The sequence below is a fragment of the Trachypithecus francoisi genome, unplaced genomic scaffold (genome assembly GCF_009764315.1).
Source record: "Trachypithecus francoisi isolate TF-2019V2 unplaced genomic scaffold, Tfra_2.0 Lachesis_group4, whole genome shotgun sequence".
NCBI lineage: Eukaryota > Metazoa > Chordata > Mammalia > Primates > Cercopithecidae > Trachypithecus > Trachypithecus francoisi.
Genome location: NW_022681469.1, coordinates 16,338,183 through 16,361,191, shown reverse-complemented (window position 1 = coordinate 16,361,191; position 23,009 = coordinate 16,338,183). Strand labels below are relative to the sequence as shown.

The window sequence follows — 23,009 nt, the reverse complement described above, 5'->3', positions numbered from 1 at the left end:
ACTATTGGCCAATATGTTGAAAGTCAAAAAGAAAGGAAATGCTCGATTGTGAGACTGACGGATGCCCAATTTCCCAAGTTATGAAATGTATAACAGCTCATGGTTCTCAGAATTTCAACAGCTCATTAAGATATTTTTAGAAAGCTTTTGTTTGTCTACAGCTTTCCTTGATATTGATCCTCACTTGTTTTCCAGCCCACTGGTCACTTGAGGTTATTTTGTTGCCAAATTTCAATGTTGCCTATTTCAGTCACTGAGCACTTCTCACATTCTCCATATCTTACACAGATAGGTGCGTTCCTGTCTTTTCTTATTTTTGTGTGATTCATTTTTAAATTGGGCTGTGCAGAATACAAGCATACATTTGTGTATGACTCCCACCTTTTATGCAATTTAGCTGTTTAATTTTTAGTAATACTTTTTATTAAGGTATAATTAATAGAGAGTAAAACGAAATATTAATACAAGGATATCCTGGTACATTTTGACAAATGCGTATGCCAGTGCAATAATAACTGAAATTATTATTAAAAAATTTCCATTGCTCAAGAAAGCATCCTCATGCTCATTTCCAATTAATTTCTATCCCAGAGATAAAAACCTTTCTATTTTTATCACCATTGACTAGCTTTGTCTATTCTTGAGCTTCATATAATGTAATCATATTTTTATTGAGTTATTTTTCTCCAAAATTAGTATTTCTGAAGTGTTTTCATATTGTTGTATCAGTAGGTCATTCTTTCTTATGACGAATATTCCATTGCATAAATATACCACAGCCTCTTTATCCATGCTCCTGTTGATGGATATCCACGTTATTCCCGTCTTCAACCTTTATGAATAAAGTTGTTGTGAATATTCTTGTGGAATTCTTTCTTGTGGACATATGCATTCTTTGTTTTTTTTCAGATATAGACTTAAGAGTGGAAATACAGACTCACGGTGTAGATGTGTGTGCTACGCTTGCGTGTCCCCACAAAAGCTCATGTTGAAATTTGCCAATGTAATGGTATTGGGAGGTGGAACAGCTACAATTAGTTCATGAGGGATCTGCCCTCAGAAAGAGATCAATGCCCTTATTGTGGGAGTGAATTCGTTGTCTCGGAAATGGTCTTCTGATAAAAAGGATGAATTCAGCTGTTTTCTCTGTTTCGGATGCTTGCTTCCCCTTCCTTCTGCCTTGGATAACAGCAGGAGGCCCTCATCAGCTATGGACCCTTGATCTTGGACGTCCCAGTCTCCAGATCTATAAGCCAAATAAACCACTTGTTTTTATAAATTACCCAGTCTGTGGTATTTCTTTATAGCAATAGGAAAGAAATTGAAAGAAAATATGGTACCGAGAGTGAAGCTGTTGCTATAATACCTGAAAATGTGGAAGCAGCTGTAATCAGAAGTGGCTAATGGATAGAGGTTGAAAGAATTGGGAGGAGCAGACTAGTAAAAGCCTAGATTGCTGAAAATAGAGAATTAAGGGCAGTTCTGGTGAGGGCTCATGGAGAAATGAGAAAGAAGGTATCAGAAATTGAAGTAAATGCCATTCTTATTGTAAGTAGCAAAATCCTTGGCAAAATTGTGTCCTGTTCTAGGACTTCATGGAACATAAAAATTATGAGTCATTCGCTAAGATATCTGCAGAAAGAAATATCTAAGGTGCTAAGCATTCAGGCTACTGTGGGACTACTTTCAGGCACCACGAAATTTAACCCAGAAAGAAGGGAGCCAAGGGAATGGATTTTGCAAGCCAGCACAGATGGTGACCCTACCTCCCTCTACTGTCCTGTCTCCTATAAGCCAAACTCTGTGCTGTGAGCTGTTAAAGTACTAGAATTATTTCTGGGGAATCTGTACTATTAATAATTTACAGACAACTCAGGTCTGCTTTGGATCTGATCAGACTAAGTCTTGGGAACTCCGCACCACCAGTCACTGAGGAAAGGGGCTGGGAATATTGCCTGGGACAAGAAAATATAGTTAGAAACATTGGAGTGAATCTAGCATCAGGAAGATGATGTGAGGACTGCAAGGAACAGCTGGAACCTGACGTTTAATCACAGGCTCCTCACCCTCCGCTGATGAGCAGGTGTGTGAGCTCCAGCATGGAGCATCGCAGTGCTAGGAGGGAGGAGGGTGATACGGCAATCAGGCAGCTTGTGAGCTGGGACAGTGTAGGCAGAGGAGCAACTGTACCATCTCAGAAGCTTCTGCCTTCACCCATCCCTCCAGCTCTGCAGGACAGGTAGAGGGTCCGTGGAGCACTAGACATAAGGAAGGCTGCACTGGGAGGACACAGGACAGTGACATCACAGGATATCCCTCCCATCAGGAAAATCAAGGCAAAGAACTCACTCAACTCTATCCCAGGAGAATCAAGCCCTGCGTCAGGTGCAGTGCTGCCTGCCCCACTGTGCCATGGGCCCCGGGCTCCTCTGCTAGGCACTGCTTTGTCTCCTGGGAGCAGGTGAGTCCTGTGCACTGGACAGCAGCCCCATTTTCAGCTTTCCCACTCCTGTGTCCTCCACTTTACCTTGGGGAGGCTGTCTGCTGTGCTCATCTTCCATCTCCTTTTCTCACAGGCCCAGTGGACACTGAAGTCACCCAAAGTCACACACACCTGATCAAAACGAGAGGACAGCAGGTGACTCTGAGATGCTCTCCTATCTCTGGGCATAGCAGTGTGTACTGGCACCAACAGACCCTGGGGCAGGAGCCCCAGCTTATCTTTGAGTATGATAGGAAGGAAGAGAGAGGAAGAGGCAACTTCCCTGATCGATTCTCAGGTCGCCAGTTCCCTAACTATAGCTCTGAGCTGAATGTGAATGCCTCAGAGAAGGGAGACTCGGCCCTGTATCTCTGTGCCAGCAGCTTGGCACAGCCTGGTAGAGTCACTGACATTCTGTATATAAACTTCCTGCCTTAGCTTTGATTTGAGAGCTGCAGGCCCAACCCAGGTTTCACTCTTTCAAGGGAAGTTTTGAGTTGTTTGGAAGGCATGTCTTGTGTCCTACTGAGCGCAGAGCTCTCCCAACCAACAGAGCCCAGGTTTCCTGTGCCCTGAGAGTGCCCACTTCTCTGCTGCATATCCTTGCAGCTTGTCACTTCCTGGGTAACTTCAGGACAAGAGTGACCAATGAGCCCTAGATGTGCAATTTATTCTTTGTATTTGTTATATAGCTTAAAGCCTTTCAACAACCTTGCATATCAAACATTCTTATTTTTCCTTTATGGATGGAAGGCTCAGGGACATTGAGTCATTTTCCCATGTCTCCTGGCTTGTAAGGATCAGAAGTAGGAAAACAAACTAGTCCATACATTTTCTACCTAATCCCTGCTCCATCATCACCTTCTGTGTCCTGGTCAGTAAGTCAGAGCCCTCACACTGCCCTCTAGTGACCAGCAGGGCGGCAGTAGAGATTCAGTTGTCTTCAGGGGTCATTACTATGGCCTCTTCATTAGCAACTTTGAGGAATGTTAAATTTCACACTTTTTAACAATCATTTGTATGCATTCCCTGTGTCTTTCCCCAGTCTGTAGCTTACATTTTCATTTTTATGGTGTTTTTTGATGCACAAGAGTTTAATTTAATGCAACAAAAACTAAACAACAATTTTGTTTGTGTGTGAACAAAAACCACTTTCTCATATAAATGTCTAAGCATATTTTTCTCAATCTATTCTAGTAAAATTTAATTTTGGATTTTCACCACTAAGAATAAATGTACCTGAAATATGTCTCATGTAAGAAATAAGACAGAGACCTAGGAATGGGAGGGAAGGACATATGTTCAGTGAAAAAGCAACAGCCTGTCAAACACAGCCCTGAAGTAGACACCCGGAGCTGATGGTGGAGAGGTAGGTGGAGGCCCAAAATTGGGGTGGAAGCCCCAATTTCGCCGAAATGATTTGAATCTATGCTTTAAAGACGAATGCAGTTTTACCTCTTTAGGCAGGAAAGACCAAAAATAGACTAGCTATTTTAAATAATTGAATCTTAAACATACTAAAGTCGGAACATCTTCTCTAAGGACAGCATTTTCTTCCACCCACTCGCTAAATCTGTATTTGAGAAAGCTGTGTGCTATTGATAATCGTGCAGTATCATTACAATCAACATCTTAATAATACTGCTACTTGGATCAGAAACAAAGAGCATTTCTAAAGCTTGAAAAATGTAAAACTGGAAACAAGCTCTCACTGAGTTTGGAAATGCAGGCACTAGAGGGTGCTCATTTCTCTTCCTTTTCCAATCAGGGGGCTATTCGAAGTCTGTTCTAGAACAAGGAGTGAGATCCTCCACTTCCCCATGGTGATCAGGCTTTCAGAGGTAGAAGAAGCCTTATTAGTTCATAATCAGCATGAACTGACCTCACCATCAAATATATCGACCTCAATGCTCACCTCCTCAGCAGTCAGAGATTTGCTGTGTTCTCCAGGAGCTCGTGCATTTTCACGGAGCACACTTTATCCTCAGTTTATTATAAAAAAAAAAAAAAAAGAGCCTTTATAGGGAGTTCCATTAACAGAAGCTTTCTGTACTTTGCCCTTTTAGATGCTACAAATTCTGACACCTGATGAAAAGTGTAAACTTAAAGCTTGTATGTGGTTAAGATTTTTTAATAACCAAATTAAATAATATATATGTAATGAAAATGTTAATAATGCCCTTGAATCCAATCCCACCTTCCATTGGTAATGAATATTAACCCTCTGGTTTGCTTCCTTTCACCCCTCTTTTCTGTGTTCATGCATAACTTTCTACCCAAGTACACCTACAGAAAATAGGTCCACCTGTACACTTTACCTACCATGTGCATGCTCTTTTCTGTTAATAGACTTGTTCTTTATTGTTCCAGGTTGGTCTATATAGACCTAACCTGCTCCTATTAGCTGCTTCACATTGCATAATGAGGGTAGACAGGTACACTCGTGCTCTGTTGCCTGATTCCTAAATTCTGCCAGATCTTTTCTAAAGTGACTGAATGGCATCTTATGCTTCCAGGTTCTCCTTACCCCAGCACTTATTTGATGATTCCAGCTTTTCCATCACTCATAGTCCTAGCAGGTCTGAGAGCTTTTATCAGTTTCTCATGCATGAGGAGACAGGAATGGATAAAAGGATAGATAATTATCAATCCTATGGGAGACTACACAGTATCTGAGTTCATGCTCATAAAGCATTGAGAGGAATGTTAGTCTTGTTTTATAGATGGATCTACATGAGGTTAGAGTCCAGGAAGGTTAATGAATGGCCTTGCCCATGGTCTCAGAGCTAATAAATGGTGGAGCCAGATAAAGGACAGTCTGCTTGTTTCTGTGTGGGATTGATCGATGGGTCACTGGAGTTCGAGGGAGGGGAAGTCTAGAACCACCTGGGGTTGTCTTCAGATAAGACACCAGGGGTAGGAGGGTCTGTGTACCCTATAGCACTGCAGGTACAGGCATCATGGTGTTGGCAATGGGGAGATACTAGAGCAGGTAAGTGGTTAGTGGCCTGGAACCAGAAGATCTGAGCTTTGAGAAAATTATTCCCATCACAAGATGTAACAGAGACACTGATGTGAATAAACTAGACCAGGGAGCTCTATGAGGAGCTGTTGTTAACATGAGGGAGGGAAAAAAGCAACTAAGTGGTCACTTCTTGTATATGAAATGTACAGGTGTAAGAAATCAAACATATATCTCAGTCCTGGGCCCAGTGCAAACATTCCTCCACTTGTCTCAACTTCCTGGGCCCAGTGCAAACATTCCTCCATTTGTCTCAACTTCCTGGCCCCAGTGCAACATTCCTCCATTTGTCTTAACTTCCTGGGCCCAGTGCAAACATTCCTCCATTTGTCTCAACTTCCTGGGCCAGTGCAAACATTCCTCCATTTGTCTCAACTTCCTGGGCCCAGTGCAAACATTCCTCCATTTGTGTCAACTTTAGAAAAACACCACCTGGAGAGTCCCCTAAGGTCACAACTGTTTGTGGAGTGGTTTTACTGAAAGCGCGGGAACCAATAAAAAAACTGCTAAATGTATAACTTAAAATGTTAACCAATTGTAATGCTGTAACCCAAAGAATTCCCTTGTTTCTCTGTAACCTTACATATCCTGTTTACATCGGGCTATAAAAAGCGAGCACATGCATCGTTCAGGGCCCTCTTGTATGCTGAGGGACCATCTTGGAGCAGAGGGACCAAGTTCGAACTTGCAGTAAAGATCCTTGCCACTTGGCTTTGACTCTGGACTCTGGTGGTCTTCTTCGGGGAATAAACAGTCTGGGCATAACATCTGGGGGCTCGTCCGGGATTCCCCAAGTCCACCAGACCCCTGGTCAACGGATCTACCAGGATCGATCTGCTGATAGGTAAGCCGGCTTGTCCCTGTTTGTCTGTCTGCGTCTGTTCTGAACCTGTATCTGTGACTCGCGAGGTCTGTAACTGAAGCTGAAAGCTGACATAGTCCTGGCGGACGTGCTATAGGACGGCCAGCGGAGACCGGTGAGAGACGTCCCCTGGCTCTCATCTGATTCTTGACTAAATTAATTCTGATCCAGATTTCTGGAGCGCGCTTGCAACTGACATAACTTGTTGTTGATATTCAGCAACTCACTTTCCCTTGCAGGACCTGTTCCAGCAACTCACTTTCCCTTGCAGGACCTGTTACAGCAACTCACTTTTCCTTGCAGGACCTGTTCCAGACGCCACTCTGGGTGCTACTGTTTAAGATGGGTAATACCCAAAGCACACCTCTATCTCTCCTCATAAATAATTTCAAGGATGTTAGAGCAAGGGGCCATGATCTTGGTGTGGAAATCAGGAGGGGAAAGCTAATCACTCTGTGCCACTCCGAATGGCCCGCCTTTAATGTAGGGTGGCCACCTGAAGGGACATTCTGTCTTCCTGTCGTTACTAAAGTAAAGTCCAAGGTTTTTCTACCTGGGCGTGCTGGCCACTCGGATCAAATCCCATATATTCTCATATGGCAGGACCTTGTTGAGAACCCGCCCCCTTGGCTGTCCCCTTTCCTACTAGCCCCCGAACCATGCAAGGCACTGGTTGCTCGGCCGCTAAAATCCAAGCAACCGACCGCCCCCCCATCCTGTTTTACCTGATAGTGAGGACCCACTGTCCATAGATCCCCCTCTGTACCCCTCTGGGCCCCAGGTCCCAGCCCCCCGGGCTGTGTCGCAGGAAGAAGTAGGCGGACGGGAGGCGGCCAGCGCACCCAAGCTCACTGAAAGTGAAAGTAACTCTGAAGGACCGGCGGGGCGGACGCAAGGGCACACTTTGCGGATTAGCTCCCCCCCCAGCCGCCTGACTCCACAGTGGCTCTACCCCTTCGGGAAATAGGACCCCCAGATGACACGGGAATCCCCAGGCTCCAGTACTGGCAATTCTCCACCAGTGATCTGTATAACTGGAAGACTCAGACTGCCCGGTTTTCAGACAACCCCAAAGATTTAATGGCTTTACTAGATAGTGTCATGTTCACCCACCAGCCCACTTGGGATGATTGTCAGCAGCTCCTCCGAATTTTGTTCACAACGGAGGAGCGAGAGAGAATCCAGGTAGAAGCTAGAAAGTTGGTCCCGGGGGACGACGGTCAACCGACTGCCAACCCCGACCTCATAAATGTGACTTTTCCGCTGACCAGGCCGGCGTGGGACTACAAAACGGCAGAAGGTAGGGGACGGCTACACCTTTATCACCAGACTCTAATGGCGGGTCTCCGGGCAGCTGCTCTCAAGCCCACTAATTTGGCTAAAGTATACTCTGTTCTGCAGGGAAAGACAGAAAGCCCAGCTACCTATTTAGAAAGATTAATAGAAGCTTTTAGACAGTACACCCCCATGGACCCAGAGGCCCCAGGAAGTCAGGCAGCTGTTGTAATGTCTTTTGTAAATCAGGCGGCCCCAGACATTAAAAGAAACTCCAGAAATTAGAAGACTTAGAGGGAAAACAGATTCAGGACCTTCAGATAGCCCAGCGAGTTTACAATAATAGAGATACTCCAGAGGAAAAGCAATTTAAGGCCACTGAAAGAATGACCAAGGTCCTGGCAGCAGTAGTACAAAAAGAGCATCTACAGCCAGAGGACGCCCAACCTAGGCGGTCCCCTAGACATGATAATCTAAGCAAAGACCAATGTGCCTACTGTAAGGAGACTGGCCGCTGGATAAAGGACTGCCCTAAAAAGAAACAACGCAGAGGACAGGGACCCCCTAGGTCTACACCCGTACTAGTCACTCAAGACGGAGACTAGGGAAGACGGGGTTCGGACCCCCTCCCCCAACCTAGGGTAACTTTGCAAGTGGAGGGGTCCCCAGTTCAGTTCTTCCTCGATACGGGAGCACAGCACTCAGTCCTAGTTGAAACTAATGGAAAATTATCCTCCAAGTCCTCGTGGGTACAAGGGGCCACAGGAATTAAGAAATACCCCTGGACGACACAAAGAACAGTAAACCTCGGAGCCAGGAATGTAACCCATTCTTTCCTGGTCATCCCTGAGAGCCCCTGTCCCCTATTAGGGAGAGACCTGCTAACTAAAATGGGAGCACAGATCCATTTCCTCCCTGAGAGGCCTGTCGTGACCAACTCCCAAAATCAGCCCGTGTCCGTCCTGACTACAACCTTAGAAGATGAGTACCGGCTCCACCAGGAGCGAGCGGCCCCTGACCAGGACATAGCAACCTGGCTCTGGCAATATCCAGGAGTTTGGGCAGAAATGGGGGGCTTAGGGCTAGCAAAACACCATCCTGCCTTGTTTGTTGAACTCAAGCCTGGGACGGACCCCGTTCGGGTTCGCCAATACCCGATGCCCCTAGAGGCCAAAGAAGGGATTGCACCACATATTCGCCGGCTCCTCAACCAAGGGGTCCTTCGCCCATGTCACTCGCCCTGGAATACTCCATTGTTGCCGGTACGGAAACCCAATAGCGGAGAGTACAGACCTGTACAAGACTTGAGAGAAGTCAGTAAGAGGGTTATGGACATACATCCAACTGTGCCTAACCCGTACACCCTCCTGAGTACCCTAAACCCTAAACATCAATGGTACACTGTTTTAGATTTGAAGGATACTTTCTTCAGTTTGCCTTTAGCCCCTCAGAGCCAAAAGCTCTTTGCCTTCGAGTGGACTGACCCTGAAAGGGGCATAAGTGGCCAATTGACATGGACCAGACTGCCGCAGGGATTCAAAAACTCTCCTACCCTGTTTGATGAGGCCCTCCATGAAGACCTGGGTGAGTACCGATGCAAACACCCTGAAATAACCTTACTACAGTATGTTGATGACCTCCTGATTGCTGCCGAGACCCAGGAAGCTTGTATCCGAGGCACCAAGGGTCTCTTACAAGCTCTAGGGGATCTGGGCTACCGACCTCGGCAAAGAAAGCTCAAATCTGTAAACTAGAAGTAACATATCTGGGGTACCTGCTAAGAGGAGGGCAACGCTGGTTAACAGACGCCCGGAAGCAAACTGTTCTGCAGATCCCCAGGCCACAATCCACCCAACAAGTAAGGGAATTCCTGAGATCGGCGGGATTTTGTAGATTATGGATCCCTGGGTTCGCAGAGATGGCTAAACCCTTGTATCAGGCAACACAGGGACAACAGCCATTTAATTGGACAGAAGAAGCCGAGTCGGCTTTTCAACAGATTAAAACTGCCCTACTCTCTGCGCCCGCCCTGGGACTACCTGATGTCACCAAGCCCTTCCACTTATACGTGGACGAGAGCAAGGGTGTCTCCAAGGCGGTGCTAACTCAGAACTTAGGCCCCTGGCAGAGGCCAGTTGCCTACCTGTCAAAGAAATTAGACCCAGTGCTCTCCGAATGATTGCAGCCACGGCCCTGATGGTACAAGATGCTGATAAACTTGTCATGGGACAAGAATTATGGGTCATTACCCCACATGCCATCGAGGGTGTACTCAAACAGCCACCTAATCGATGGATAAGTAACGCCCGGCTCACCCACTACCAAGGACTACTACTAAACCCCCTCAGGATAACTTTCCTGCCCCCAACAACCTTAAACCCTGCCTCGCTGCTGCCCAACCCGGACCTGGATGCCCCGCTCCATGATTGCACCGAGATACTAGCTCAAGTGTACGGAGTTCGGGAGGACCTGCAGGACCGCCCACTTCCTGATGCTGACCTCGTTTGGTTCACTGATGGGAGCAGCTTCATACACCAAGGCCAGAGGTGTGCAGGAGCAGCAGTGACTTCAGAGACTAATCTGGGCGGAACCCCTGCCCCTGGGGACATCGGCCCAGAAGGCCGAACTGATAGCACTCAGCCAAGCTCTTACCTTAGGGGCAGGGAAGAAACTGACAGTGTACACAGACAGCCGATATGCTTTTGCTACGGCGCATATACATGGGGCCATTTACAGGGAGCGAGGGTTACTAACGGCTGAAGGAAAAGAGATAAAAAACAAGCAAGAGATCCTAGCCCTGTTAACAGCCCTATGGAGACCAGAAAAATTGGCTATTGTACATTGCCCAGGGCATCAGAAACCAACCACTCCAATTGCTCAAGGCAACTTTCTGGCAGATCAAACTGGAAGGAGTGTAGTAAAGTGCTCCCAGGGAGCACTCCAGCTCCCTGATCGGGCCCCCGGGACTTGCCATATCTCCCTGATTATTCAGAACAAGATCTCCAGTGGATTGACAAACTTCCCCTGAAACGGATCCAGAATGGGTGGTGGACTGATACTAATGACCAAACTATCCTACCAGAAAAATTAGGACAACAAGTGTTGGAACACATCCACCAAACCACCCACCTGGGTGCCCGGCGGATGATAGACCTGATCAGACGCTCCAAGCTCAAGATCAGACATATAGCTGAGATGGCCAGCAGCAGCGTGACAAGTTGCAAAGTCTGCCAGCTTAACAACGCCTATCCCCAATCCCAGGCTGCCACAGGAACAAGGCTCAGGGGAACCAGGCCCAGTATTTACTGGGAAGTAGATTTTACTGAGATAAAGCCAGGAAAATAGGGGTATCGGTACTTACTTGTCTTTGTAGATACTTTTTCAGGGTGGATTGAAGCATTCCCAACCAAAAAGGAAACTGCTCAGGTTGTAGCCAATAAAATTCTGGAAGATATCCTCCCCAGGTATGGTTTCCCCATCCAAATAGGGTCAGATGATGGACGGGCCTTCGTTGCTAAGGTAAGTCAGGATTTGGCATCCATCCTTGGGGCAAATTGGAAACTACATTGCGCTTACAGGCCCCAAAGTTCAGGACAGGTAGAAAGGATGAATCGGACCTTAAAAGAGACCTTAACTAAATTGACTATGGAGACTGGCGCTAATTGGGTGGTCCTTCTCCCCTACGCTCTGTTCCGGGCCCATAATACCCATTACAGGCTGGGCCTTACCCCTTATGAAATCATGTATGGCAGACCCCCACCCCTGGTTCCCAGGCTAAAAGATGATCTGCTCAAATCTGAAACAGAAAATGTCTCTGAACTCTATTTTCCCTACAAGCCTTGCAGAAAATTCATCAAGAAATCTGGCCCAAGCTGAAGGAACTATATGAGACCAGTCCCCCACCGACACCCCATCCGTACCAGCCGGGAGACTGGGTCCTGGTTAAGCGACACCGACAAGAGACCTTAGAACCCAGGTGGAAGGGACCACTCCAGATACTCCTAACCACACCCACCGCCCTAAAGGTAGAAGGCATCGAGTCGTGGATCCACTACACCCACGTCAAACCAGTGGACACCACCTCCGACCTTCTTGGACCAATCACGGCAGCGACTGAAGCACCGGCCACGTGGACTGTGGACAGAGCTAAGAACAACCCCTTAAAACTCACCCTGCGCCGGCAGCATAGCTCACTGCAAACATGCAGCTAGGTAGTAACCCTAACGTTAGTCGCCCTAGTGGCCACTGGGGCAAACACAAAACCAGTTCCTAACCCTTTGTCTGGAGATTCTGGCTTTATGAAAACCAAACCCACCCTGGGCAACCTCGTAAGCCGGGAAGCTATTGGCCAGTGCTGATTGCCCCTCCACAGGGTGCAGTGACCCATTTTGCTAAATTTTACTGGTTTTCAGATAGCCAAACCAGTGGTACCAATGATATGTTTTGAGTTTGATCAGACTAAGTACAATTGTAAACACTATTGGTGGCACCAAAATGCAGGCTGCCCCTACAGTTACTGTAAAATGCACTCAGTCAGAGGGTGAAACGAGCAATCCGGGTGGAACTTCTACCAGCAGGGTAGAGGCAGCATCTATACTTGGATAGTTAAGGATCCTTGGAACTCCCGCTGGACCACGCCTCAACATGGGGCTGTATACTATTCCTCTTCCTCCACGTGGCCTAGCAGTCACCTCTATCTGTGGCGTGGCCTAGTTCAGGTACGGCCCCTGGTCCATGGGGATATCCAACGACAGGAAGACAGACTAACACAGGATTTACGTCCTTTCTCCTGGTTAGAATTATTACAAGAAGGATTAGAACTTGCTAACCTTACAGGACTTCACAGCTTGTCTGGCTGCTTTCTGTGTGCCATCCTAGGGCGTCCACCGCTAACCGCTGTCCCTCTGCCATGGGAATCCTTTACCCAAACTAACAACCTTCGGAATCTCTCGAATGCCCCATTCTTAATGTGCCACTGTACCGGAACCCCAGTCAGGAGAAGTTTCCCTACTGTTTTTCAGGCACTAACTCTAGCCTCTGCAACATCACTGTAACGCCCCCTAATACCAACCTGAGGGCCCCACCGGGCATATTCTTTTGGTGTAATGGAACATTATCTAAGACCCTATCTGGTCCCTCTGTTACCAACCTACTGTGTCTCCCTGTCACACTAGTTCCCCGGTTAACTCTACTAACTGCCGGCGAGTTCCTGGGGTACACCGGTAACTGGACTAGCACTGCTATTCACCCAGCCCCTAGACGGAGACATGCACGAGCCATATTTCTCCCCCTCATTGCGGGAATCTCCCTCACCACATCCGTCATTGCGGCCAGACTGGCAGGGGGAGCCCTAGGTCACACCCTCATAGAAAGCAACAAGTTGTACCAACAATTTGCCATTCAGCGACAGCTCACATCCCTAGCTCAGGTAACCTTGCAGAACCAGAGGGCCCTAGACCTACTCACTGCCAGCGAGTCCTCATCTTCTGCTGCTCCTCTGCCTCTGCCAGAATCATCTCTTCCCTGTTTGGTGCTCAGATCAATGGATATGCATTGTACATGGTGATCATTTCCTGTAGCAGCCACTTTGCTAGTCTTAGCTATATCCATCCTTATTTTCTGCATCAGGTACTTCTTCCTCCATCATTGCTTATTGCCTTATATGAGGATTCGTTTTGTATATTTCAATTTTACTTTTTATTAATAGACATTTGACTTCATCTTTTGCTGATCTATACTTTTGGGGTAACATTGTCATTTGTGGATGATATTTTTGTATATCTTTAGTGGTTCAGATTAAATAATCTCTTTATACCTCAACGTCTATGTTTTCTTACTATTTAAAACCAAATATTATTTCCCTTCATTCCTCTCATTCTGTTCCTCTTTCTTTAGATGGTAGTTTTAAGGGAGAAAAAATTAGACTATAACTGGAGCTATGTGATAAGTTATTCAGAATGAGGGTGGGATATTAAGACTGGTAACTGAAAGCAATAATCAGGGTTAGAACTAGTGTTGGTATGATGATTGAGGGAAGCTGCTCATAACACCTGCGGGATGGCACTTCTGGAATATTCTGGTAGCTTACTCTGCAGACACTTCCCAGCATTCCTTGGGCCATTGCAGAATAAACAATGATGAAACTTCACTTATTGACCACAAGATGGCACAGTGGTCCGCTGAGCTCGAAAGGGCTCTGGGGAGTCTGGGAGAGCAGTCTAGGAGGGAAAGGGTTTAGAAAAATTAGGGCTTGGATCTAATATTATGCAGATGTTGCAGCAGTTTTCAGTTATTGCTAGGCTAACTACAGCTGTGCAAAAGGCGGGAAGTCCCTCTAATCTTTAATGACAAATAAAGTTGAAGAATTTTTGCTGGGCAGCCTCGGTACCAGGGGCAGGTGCAGGGGAGCAAATGTCTCAGAGGAACATTGGAAAGTTAGGGGCAGGCTGTGCCCTGAGCCCAGTGCATCTCTGCTGCACCTCATCTTCCCTGCAGGTCTCACCAGTCAACAGCTTTAACGTGCTTGAGTGATCTGGGATTCTGCAAGTTTATAGGTTGTACTGATAACATCACCTTGGCTGAGAATCCATTGGGCACCAAGTATGTGTTCTCCAGAGGGCAAAAAATATTGAGAACAAGTTCTAAAACACCTAAGTAAACAGACTACTGAAGGAAAATGTTAGTAGATGCATCAAACTGTGCCGTTAGACCTGAAGATAATTGACTAGTAGAATTATTGAAAATAGACTATAAATAAGTCTCTACTAAAGTATTTGTGGGTATTGAGTCTTCTCAGGGTAGATTAAGGAAGGAATTCAGCTATTATTCTCATGACGTTGCCTTGGATGAAAATGCATGAATTTCTCAATTGATTTTCTTGTAAAATATTACAGAAAAATATTGAGCAAACATTTTATTTTTCTCCAGCCTGTATCTCTCTTTAGCACTTACAGGTAAAGCAGACAACTAGAGGTAAGGTTTCTTTAGTTGGGATTCATTAACTGCAGGACTGGCAGGTCCATAGCTGGGCTTCACAGGGAGTGCAACCCCCCCATGGACAGAACCCCGTGTGTCTGTACTGTGCCCATCTCCCCTCTGTGAGGCTGCCAAAGGGGGAATGCCAGGTCATCCAGGATCCCACTCACAAACAGGGGAGCAGGCTACTTGCTGGGCAAAAAAATCAGTTCCTCAATTGGCCAATCTGTTGAAAGCCAAAACGAAAGGAAAGGCTCAATTGTGAGACTGATGAATGCCCACTTTCCCAAGTTATGAAATGTATAGCAGCTCAGGGTTCTCAGAATGATTTCACCAGCATATGAAGATATTTTTAGAAAGTTTTTGTTTGTCTACAGCTTTCCATGATATTGATCCTCACTCGTTTTTCAGCCCACTCGTCACTTGAGCTTATTTTGTTGCCAAATTTCAATGTTGCCTATTTCAGTCACTGAGCACTTCTCACATTCTCCATATCTTACACAGATAGGTGTGTTCCTGTCTTTTCTTATTTTTGTGTGATTCATTTTTAAATTGGGCTGTGCAGAATACAAGCATACATTTGTATATGACTCCCATCTTTTATGCAATTTAGCTGTTTAATTTTTAGTAATACTTTTATTAAGATATAATCAATACAGAGTAAAACACAAATATTAATACAAGGACACCCTCGTATATTTTAACAAATGCATATGCCAGTGCAACAGTAACTGAAATGATTATTAAAAAAAAAAATTCCATCACTCAAGAAAGTGTCCTCATGCTCTTTTCCAATCAATTCCTATCTTAGGGATAAAAACTTTTCTATTTTTACCACTATTGAGTAGCGTTGTCTATTCTTGAGCTTCATATAATGGAATCATATTTTTATTGAGTTGTTTTTCTCCAAAATTAGTATTTCTGAAGTGTATTCATATTGTTGTATCAGTAGGTCATTCTTTCTTAAGACTAATATTCCATTGCATAAATATACCACAACTTGTTTATCCATTCTCTTGTTGATGGATATCCATGTTACTGTCTTCAACTATGAGGAATAAACTTGTTGTGAACATATTGTGGGATTCTTTCCTGTGGGCATATGCATTCTTTTATATATATATAGACTTAAGAGTGGAAATAATGACTCTTAGTGTAGATGTGTGTGCTATGCTTGTGTGTCCCCACAAAAGCTCATGTTGAAACTTGTCAATGTAATGGTATTAGGATTATGACAGCTATGACTAGGTCAGGAGGGATCTGCCCTCAGAAAGAGATCAATGCCCTTATTGTGGGAGTGAATTAGTTGTCTTGGGAATGGTCTTCTGATAAAAAGGATGAATTCAGCCGTTTTCTCTGACTTCGGTGCTTGCTTCCCCTTCCTTCTGCCTCGGATAACAGCAGGAGGCCCTCATCAGTTATAGCCCTTTTATCTTGGACTTCCCAGCCTCCAGATCTATAAGCCAAATAAACCTCTTGTCTTGGTAAATTGCCCAGTCCATGGTGTTTCTCTATAGCAGTAGGAAAGAAATTGAAAGAAAATACGGTACTGAGAGTGAGGCTGTTGGTATAATTTCTGAAAATGTAGAAGCAGCTTTGGTTAATGGGAAGTGGCTAATGGATAGAGGTTGAAAGAACTGGGAGGAGCAGACTAGCAAAAGCCAAGATTCCTGAAAACAGAGCATAAAGGGCACTTCTGGTGAAGGCTCAGGGGTAAATGAGGAACAAGGTATCGGAAATTGAAGCAAATGCCATCCTTGTTATAAGTAGCAAAAACCTTGGCAAAGCTGTGTCCTGTTCTAGAACTTTATGCAATATAAAAATTATGAGCTATTTGCTAGTATATCTAATGAAAGAAATGTCTAAGCGGCAAAGCATTCAGGCTACTGTGTGACTACTTTTAGCCACCAGGAAATTTAACCCAGCAAGAAGGGAGCCATGGGAATAGATTTTGCAAACCAGCACAGATGGTGACCTTACCTCCCTCTGCTGTCCTCTCTCCCATATGCCAAACTCTATGCTGTAAGCTGTTAAAGTCCTATAATTTCTGGGGAATCTGTACTCTTAAATAATTTACAGATAACCCAGGCTGCTTTGAATCTGATCAGACAGACTAAATCTTGGGGACTCTGCACCACTGGCCACTGACGAAAGGGGCTGGGAATGTTGTCTGGGACCGGAAAATATAATAAGAAATGCTGGTGTGAATCTAGCATCAGAAAGATGTTGTGAGGACAGCCAGGAAGTGTCGGAACCTGAGGTTTAATCACAGGCTCCTCACTCTCCGCTGATGGGCAGGTGTGTGAGCTCCAGCATGGAGCACTGCAGCACTAGGTCAGAGGAGGGTGAGAGGGCAATGGGGCAGCCTGTGAGCTGGGGCAGTGTAGGCAGAGGAGCAACTGTATCACCGCAGAAGTTTCTGCCTTCACCCATCCCTCCAGCTCTGCAGGACAGGTAGAGTCCAGGGTCCGTGGAGCACTAGACCTAAGGAAGTCTGCACTGGGAGGACACAGGACAGTGACATCACAGGATACCCCTCCCATCATGAAATCAAGGCCCAGAACTCACTCAGCTCTTCCTTAGGAGGACCAAGCCCTGCATTAGGTGCAGTGCTGCCTGCCCCACTGTGCCATGGGCCCCGGGTTCCTCTGCTGGGCGCTGCTTTGTCTCCTGGGAGCAGGTGAGTCCTGTGCACAGGACAGCAACCCCATTCTCAGCTTTCCCACCCCTGTGTCCTCCACTTTACTTTGGGGAGGGCCTCTAGGCTGTCTCCTGGCTCATCCTCCATCTGCTTTTTCCACAGGCTCAGTGGACGCTGGAGTCACCCAAAGTCCCACGCACCTGATCAAACGAGAGGAGAGCAAGTGACTCTGAGATGCTCTCCTATCTCTGGACACAGCAGTGTGTCCTGGTACCAACAGGCCCTGGGTCAGGGGCCCCAATTTATCTTTGAGTATTATGAGAAGGAAGAGAGAGGAAGAGGCAACTTCCCTGATCGATTCTCAGGTCTCCAGTTCCCTAACTATAGCTCTGAGCTGAATGTGAACGCCTTGTTGCTGGGGGACTCGGCCCTGTATCTCTGTGCCAGCAGCTTGGCACAGTCTGGCAGAGTCACTGACATTCTGTATATAAACTTCCTGCCTTAGCTTTGATTTGAGAGCTGCAGGCCCAACCCAGGTTTCACTCCCTCAAGGGAAGCTTTTAGTTGTTTGGAAGGCATGTCTTCTGTCCTACTGAGTGCAGAGCTCTCCCAACCAACAGAGCCCAGGTTTCCTGTGCCCTCAGTCGGCCCGCTTCTCTACTGGATCTTCTTGCAGCTTGTCACTTCCTGGGTAACTTCAGTACAAGAGTGACTGCTGAGCCCCAGATGTGTGCTTGATTCTTTGTATTTGTTACATAGCTTACTGCCTTTCAACAGTCCTGCACATCAAACATTCTTATTCTTCCTTAACAGATGGGAGGCTCAGGGACATTGAGTCATTTTCCCCAGTGTCTCCTGGCTTGTAAGGACCAGAAGTAGGAAACAAACTAGTCCATACATTTTCCACCTACCCCTCTGCTCCATCATCACCTTTTGCATCCTGGTCAGTAAGTCAGAGCCTCACACTGCCCTCTAGTGACCAGCAGGGCCGCAGTAGAGGCTCAGATGTCTTCACGGGTCACTAATACGGCCTCTTCATTAGCAACTTTGAGGAATGTTAAATTTCACACTTTTTAACAATCATTTGTATGCATTCCCTGTGTCTTTCCCCAGTCTGCAGCTTATATTTTCATTTTTATGGAGTTTTTTGATGCACAAGAGTTTAATGCAACAAAAACTAAACACAATTTTGTTTTTGTGTAGACAAAAACTGCTTTCTCATATAAACATCTAAGGATATTTTTCTCAATTTATTCTACTAAAATTTAAGTTTGGATTTTCACCACTAAGAATAAATATACCTGAAATAGATCTCATGTGAGAAACAAGATAGAGACCTAGAAATGCGAGGGAAGCACATACGTTCTGTGAAGAAACAATAGCCTGTCCTTAAATTGGACACCCTGAGCTGACGGTGGAGAGGTAGGTGAAGGGCAAATGAGCATGAACCTTGTCAGTCTGTTGTCTTGTAGAAGAAAGATAGCCAGGAGCAGGGACCACATGGGTGAAGGTTTATGGCTGTACTGTAGGTTGAAGGTTGCAGCAGGTAGAGGGAGGAACAGCAGGCAGAGTGGAGAGTCACTGGCTGGCTGGGGCAGCGGCATCATCAATTGACTCTACTGACATCCACGAATTATGTCCACAACGCACAAGCTGAAAACCCTCTCCACAATTTCCTCATTTTTCCCTGACCCTGCCATGGCCACCAGACTCCTCAGTGGTATGGCCTTTTGCCTCCTGGGGGCAGGTGAATCCTTTAAAGCCTTTTCCTTGGCCCACCATACCCTAGCCTAAGCCTTTACTTCAGGTCTACGTTATTGGGGTCCCTCCTTGGACACCCAACTTCCTTCTATCATAAACTTCACAGAAGCTGGGACAACCAGTTCCCAAGGTACCAGAGAACAAATGCAGGACATGAAGTGGCACAGAGATGCCTGAGACTGTCATCCATGACTACATGTGTGGGAGTTAATAGGAGCCGAAGCTGGTGCACAGCTGATCCATCCCAGCCGGCACTACAGAGAAATCCCTGAGGGTCTGTAACTTTCTCTCAAAGTCAAATATATGGCCTTGGTGTCAGAAGCCTCTCCCAGACCTCTGTGCCCTCTTGCACCAGCCTTCACCCCACAGCCACCTTCCTCTGCACACAAAGTTCAGTGGAAGATATAGGTGGCCTTGTCTTCACGAGACCATGATCTCGTGAAGACGTTGTCCCATAGAGTTTCCCCAACACCTACCAGGCTGGGGCCCTCAGATTTCTGAGCAGCCCTGTGTATAGGAAACTCTGCCCAGTGCTGAGCTGCTCTCCCAGGCCAGTCTCAGCTGGACTAGGGAACGCACATCACTGTGATGTGAGCAGAGGCAGTCTCTCCTCCAGGCCCCTCCTACGGCTCTTGCCTCAGAAGTCCTCTTCCTCAGTTGCTCTCAGAAAGGAAAGTTCATTTGAAATTGTATATTTGCAGCAGCATTGACAATACAGGTCTATGTTCTTTCCCTGTCGGCCTTCACAACTCCATCTTCCCCACACCATGCTCATGCCAGTCCTCAGCCTCCTCCACGTGATGTCTGCTCCCAGCTGTCCTCTCCCTTCCTATGCACCTTGACCTCCACGTCAACCACAGATCCCTCAGTTCAGGCCATTCCTCATGAGTCATGCTCCTCCCACCAAAGGCCTTTCCACTCCATGCTGTATTCTCTGTGTCAACACAAGTCTCTTCTTTTTTGTTCTTTCTCCAAATCTCAGTTTATCTACCACCATCTCTAGGGAGACACTCCTTCAACAGTTTTCCTAGGCTGCACCTCCTTATTGTAAATGCTCACAGCTTATAATATGCATTAATATTCTTAGATTTAGCACCATAGTCATTTTCTCTGACTTTGTGTGGCTATTTAATTGACACTTCTCTTGCATTCTAGACTGTAAAATGCATCATTTTGGAAATTGTGGATGTTTTGTTCTCCATTTTATTATCAGTACCAACAGCGGTTCCAGGTGCCACTGACCACCAATCTTGAAAGAATAAAGAACAGATATTGAAAGGCTCTCTGAGTTCCCACATAGATGTCTGGAAACATTAAATGGGAACCTCTATCCCTTCATCTCCTAGGATCAAATGAGTCCTGGAAACATGAGAAATCCCTGTTATGGATGAGTCACTGGATCCAAGCCTTTCTACACGACTGAATTTCCTATCTGCCCATCGCCCTCCTCCCTAGTCTCCTTCTTCAATCTCCTTCCCTCACAGGTGTCCTGGATTTGGGAGTCTCACAGACACAGGGCACCTAATCACTCCGAGAGAGTGATCAGAAACATAATGTCAAACACTGGCATTAAAAGGTGATGGAGAAGAAAACAAATGGCTTCCCCATTCTCTTAGGGAGAGTTTTCTTAAGGCACAAATATCTCTTTGGGTGACTTTGAGGCCACGGTGCCTGATACACTGAGCCATATTCTGGGTGTCCATTTCCATGAATTGGTGGGCAATGCCAGAGACACAGAGCTCATGGTCACCAGCTTCCCCCAGCCCACACCTGGTTTTGGTGCAGGGCACTGAGCAGAGACCTTTGCTTATTCCCCTCCTTTGCCAGTCAGGAAAGGCTGGTTGTGAGACAGAGGCTCCATTTACAGAGCAGGGCTATGTGTTAGTGCCTGAGGAATTGTGAGAGCCATCCTGGGTGGAAATAATCAAATATACAATCACTAAGGATGGCCCACAGATAGACCGAAGCCCCAGTTTTGCCAGAATGATTTACATTAATGCTTTAAAGACAAATGCAGTTTTAACTCTTTAGGCAATAAAGACCAAAAATAGACTAGCTATTTTTAATAATTGCAGACCAAAGTCAGAAAATCTTCCCTAAGGAAAGCATTTTCTTCCACCCACTCACTAAAGCTGTATTTGAGAAAGCTGTGTGCTGTTGATAAATGCTGGAATATCATTACAATCGACATTGTAATAATACTGCTACTTGGATCAGAAACAAAGAGCATTTCTAAAGCTTGAACAATGTATAACTGGAAACAAGCTCTCACTGCGTTTGGAAATGCAGGCACTAGAGGGGGCTCATTTCTCTTCCTTTTCCAATCAGGGGGCTATTCAAACCTGTTCTAGAACAAAGAGTGAGATCCCCCATTTCCCCGTGGCGATCAGGCTTTCAGAAGCATTATTAGTTCATAATCAGCACAAACCGACCTCACCATCAAATGTGTCGACCTCGATGCTCACCCTTCTCAGCAGTCAGAGACTGGCTGTGTTCACCAGGAGCTCCTGTGTTTTTACGGAGCACACTTTATCCTCGGTTTATTACAAAAAATAAATGGGCCTTTGTAGGGAGTTCCATAAACAGAAGTTTTCTGTACTTTGCCCATTTAGACACTACAAATTCTGACACCTGATGAAAAGTGTAAACTTAAAGCTTGCATGTCGTTAAGATTTTTTAATAACCAAATGAAACAATATATATAATGAAAATGTCAATAATGCTCTCGAATCCAATCCCACCTTCCATTGGTAACTGATATGAATGCTCTGGTTTGCTTCTTTTCACCCTTCTTTTCTGTGTTCATGCGTACCTTTCTACCCAAGTACACCTACAGAAAATGGTTTCACCTGTACACTTTACCTGCCACATGTACACTCTTTTCTGTTAATATACCTTGGTCTTTATTGTTCCAGATTGGTTGATATAGATCTAACTTGCTCTATTAGCTGCTTCACATTGCATAATGAGGGTAGACAGGTACACTCGTGCCCTGTTGCCTGATTCCTAAATTCTGCCAGATCTTTTCTAAAGTGACTGAATGGCATCTTTACGCTTCTAGGTTCTCCTCACCCCAGCACTCAGCTGATGATTCCAGCTTTTCCATCACTCATAGTCCTAGCAGGGCCAGTGTAAGAGCTCCATTGGTTTCTCCTGCATGAGGAGACAGGAAGGGATAAAAGGATAGACTTTTATCAAACCTACAAGATACTACACAGTATCTCAGTTCATGTGTGTAAAGCATTGAGAGGAATGTTAGTCTTGTTTTATAGATGATTCTAGACGAGGCTAGAGTCCAGGAAGGTTAATGAATAGCCTTGCCCATGGTCTCAGATCTAATAAATGGTGGAGCCAGATGGAGGGCAGTCGGCTTGCTTCCATGTGGAATTGATAGATGTGTCACTGGAGTTTGAGGGAGGGGAAGTCTAGAACCATCTGGGGTTGTCTTTAGATCAGACACCAGGGTTTAGAGCGTCTGTGTACCTTACAGCACTGCAGGTACAGGCATCATGGTGTTGGCAGTGGGGAGGTACTAGAGTGGGTAAGTGATTAGTGGCCTGGAACCAGAAGATCTGAGCTTTGATAAAACTATTCCCATCACAAGATGTAGTGGAGACTCTGATGTAGATAAACTAGACCAGGGAGCTCTGTGAGGAGCTGTTGTTAAAATGAGGGTGGGAGGAGAACCAATTAAGTGTTCACTTCCTATATGTGAAATGTAGAGGAAAACAATATTAACTAAAATCCCATCTGATTTTAGTCAGTTTTGCTTTGTAAGTAGTTGGAAGGTGGGATCATTTATTTTCAAGTTTAAGTAAACATCAGTACATCTCCTTTACCTTGTGAAGACTGGTGGTGAAGCAAAAAATGGCACGGCCAATGGAGTCAGAGTTTGTTTAATAAATATCTCAGAGTTCAAAGAGAGACTCTCATGGGGCAGAAATTGGTCAATGTTCCTGCATTCTAAAATTAGGAGGATCTTACTTTCTTT

At 45.7% G+C, this 23,009-nt stretch overlaps 1 protein-coding gene, 1 long non-coding RNA gene and 2 gene segments (V, D, J or C); 3 read left to right on the top strand and 1 right to left on the bottom strand.

The window, feature by feature from the left end:
- LOC117072417 overlaps positions 1 to 23,009 on the top strand; it is a 293,342-nt gene that overhangs the window by 30,946 nt on the left and 239,387 nt on the right.
- The window catches only part of LOC117072418, a 372,247-nt gene that overhangs the window by 119,334 nt on the left and 229,904 nt on the right, over positions 1 to 23,009 (top strand).
- Positions 1 to 23,009, top strand: part of LOC117072419 (M1-specific T cell receptor beta chain-like) — a 339,687-nt gene that overhangs the window by 92,501 nt on the left and 224,177 nt on the right. The gene's annotated exons all lie outside the window — the stretch shown is intronic.
- Positions 607 to 2,635, bottom strand: LOC117072441. Its single transcript, XR_004432800.1, has 2 exons — positions 2,528 to 2,635; positions 607 to 1,246 (listed from the first exon to the last, which is right to left on the bottom strand). It is a non-coding gene; the product is annotated as an uncharacterized LOC117072441 (long non-coding RNA).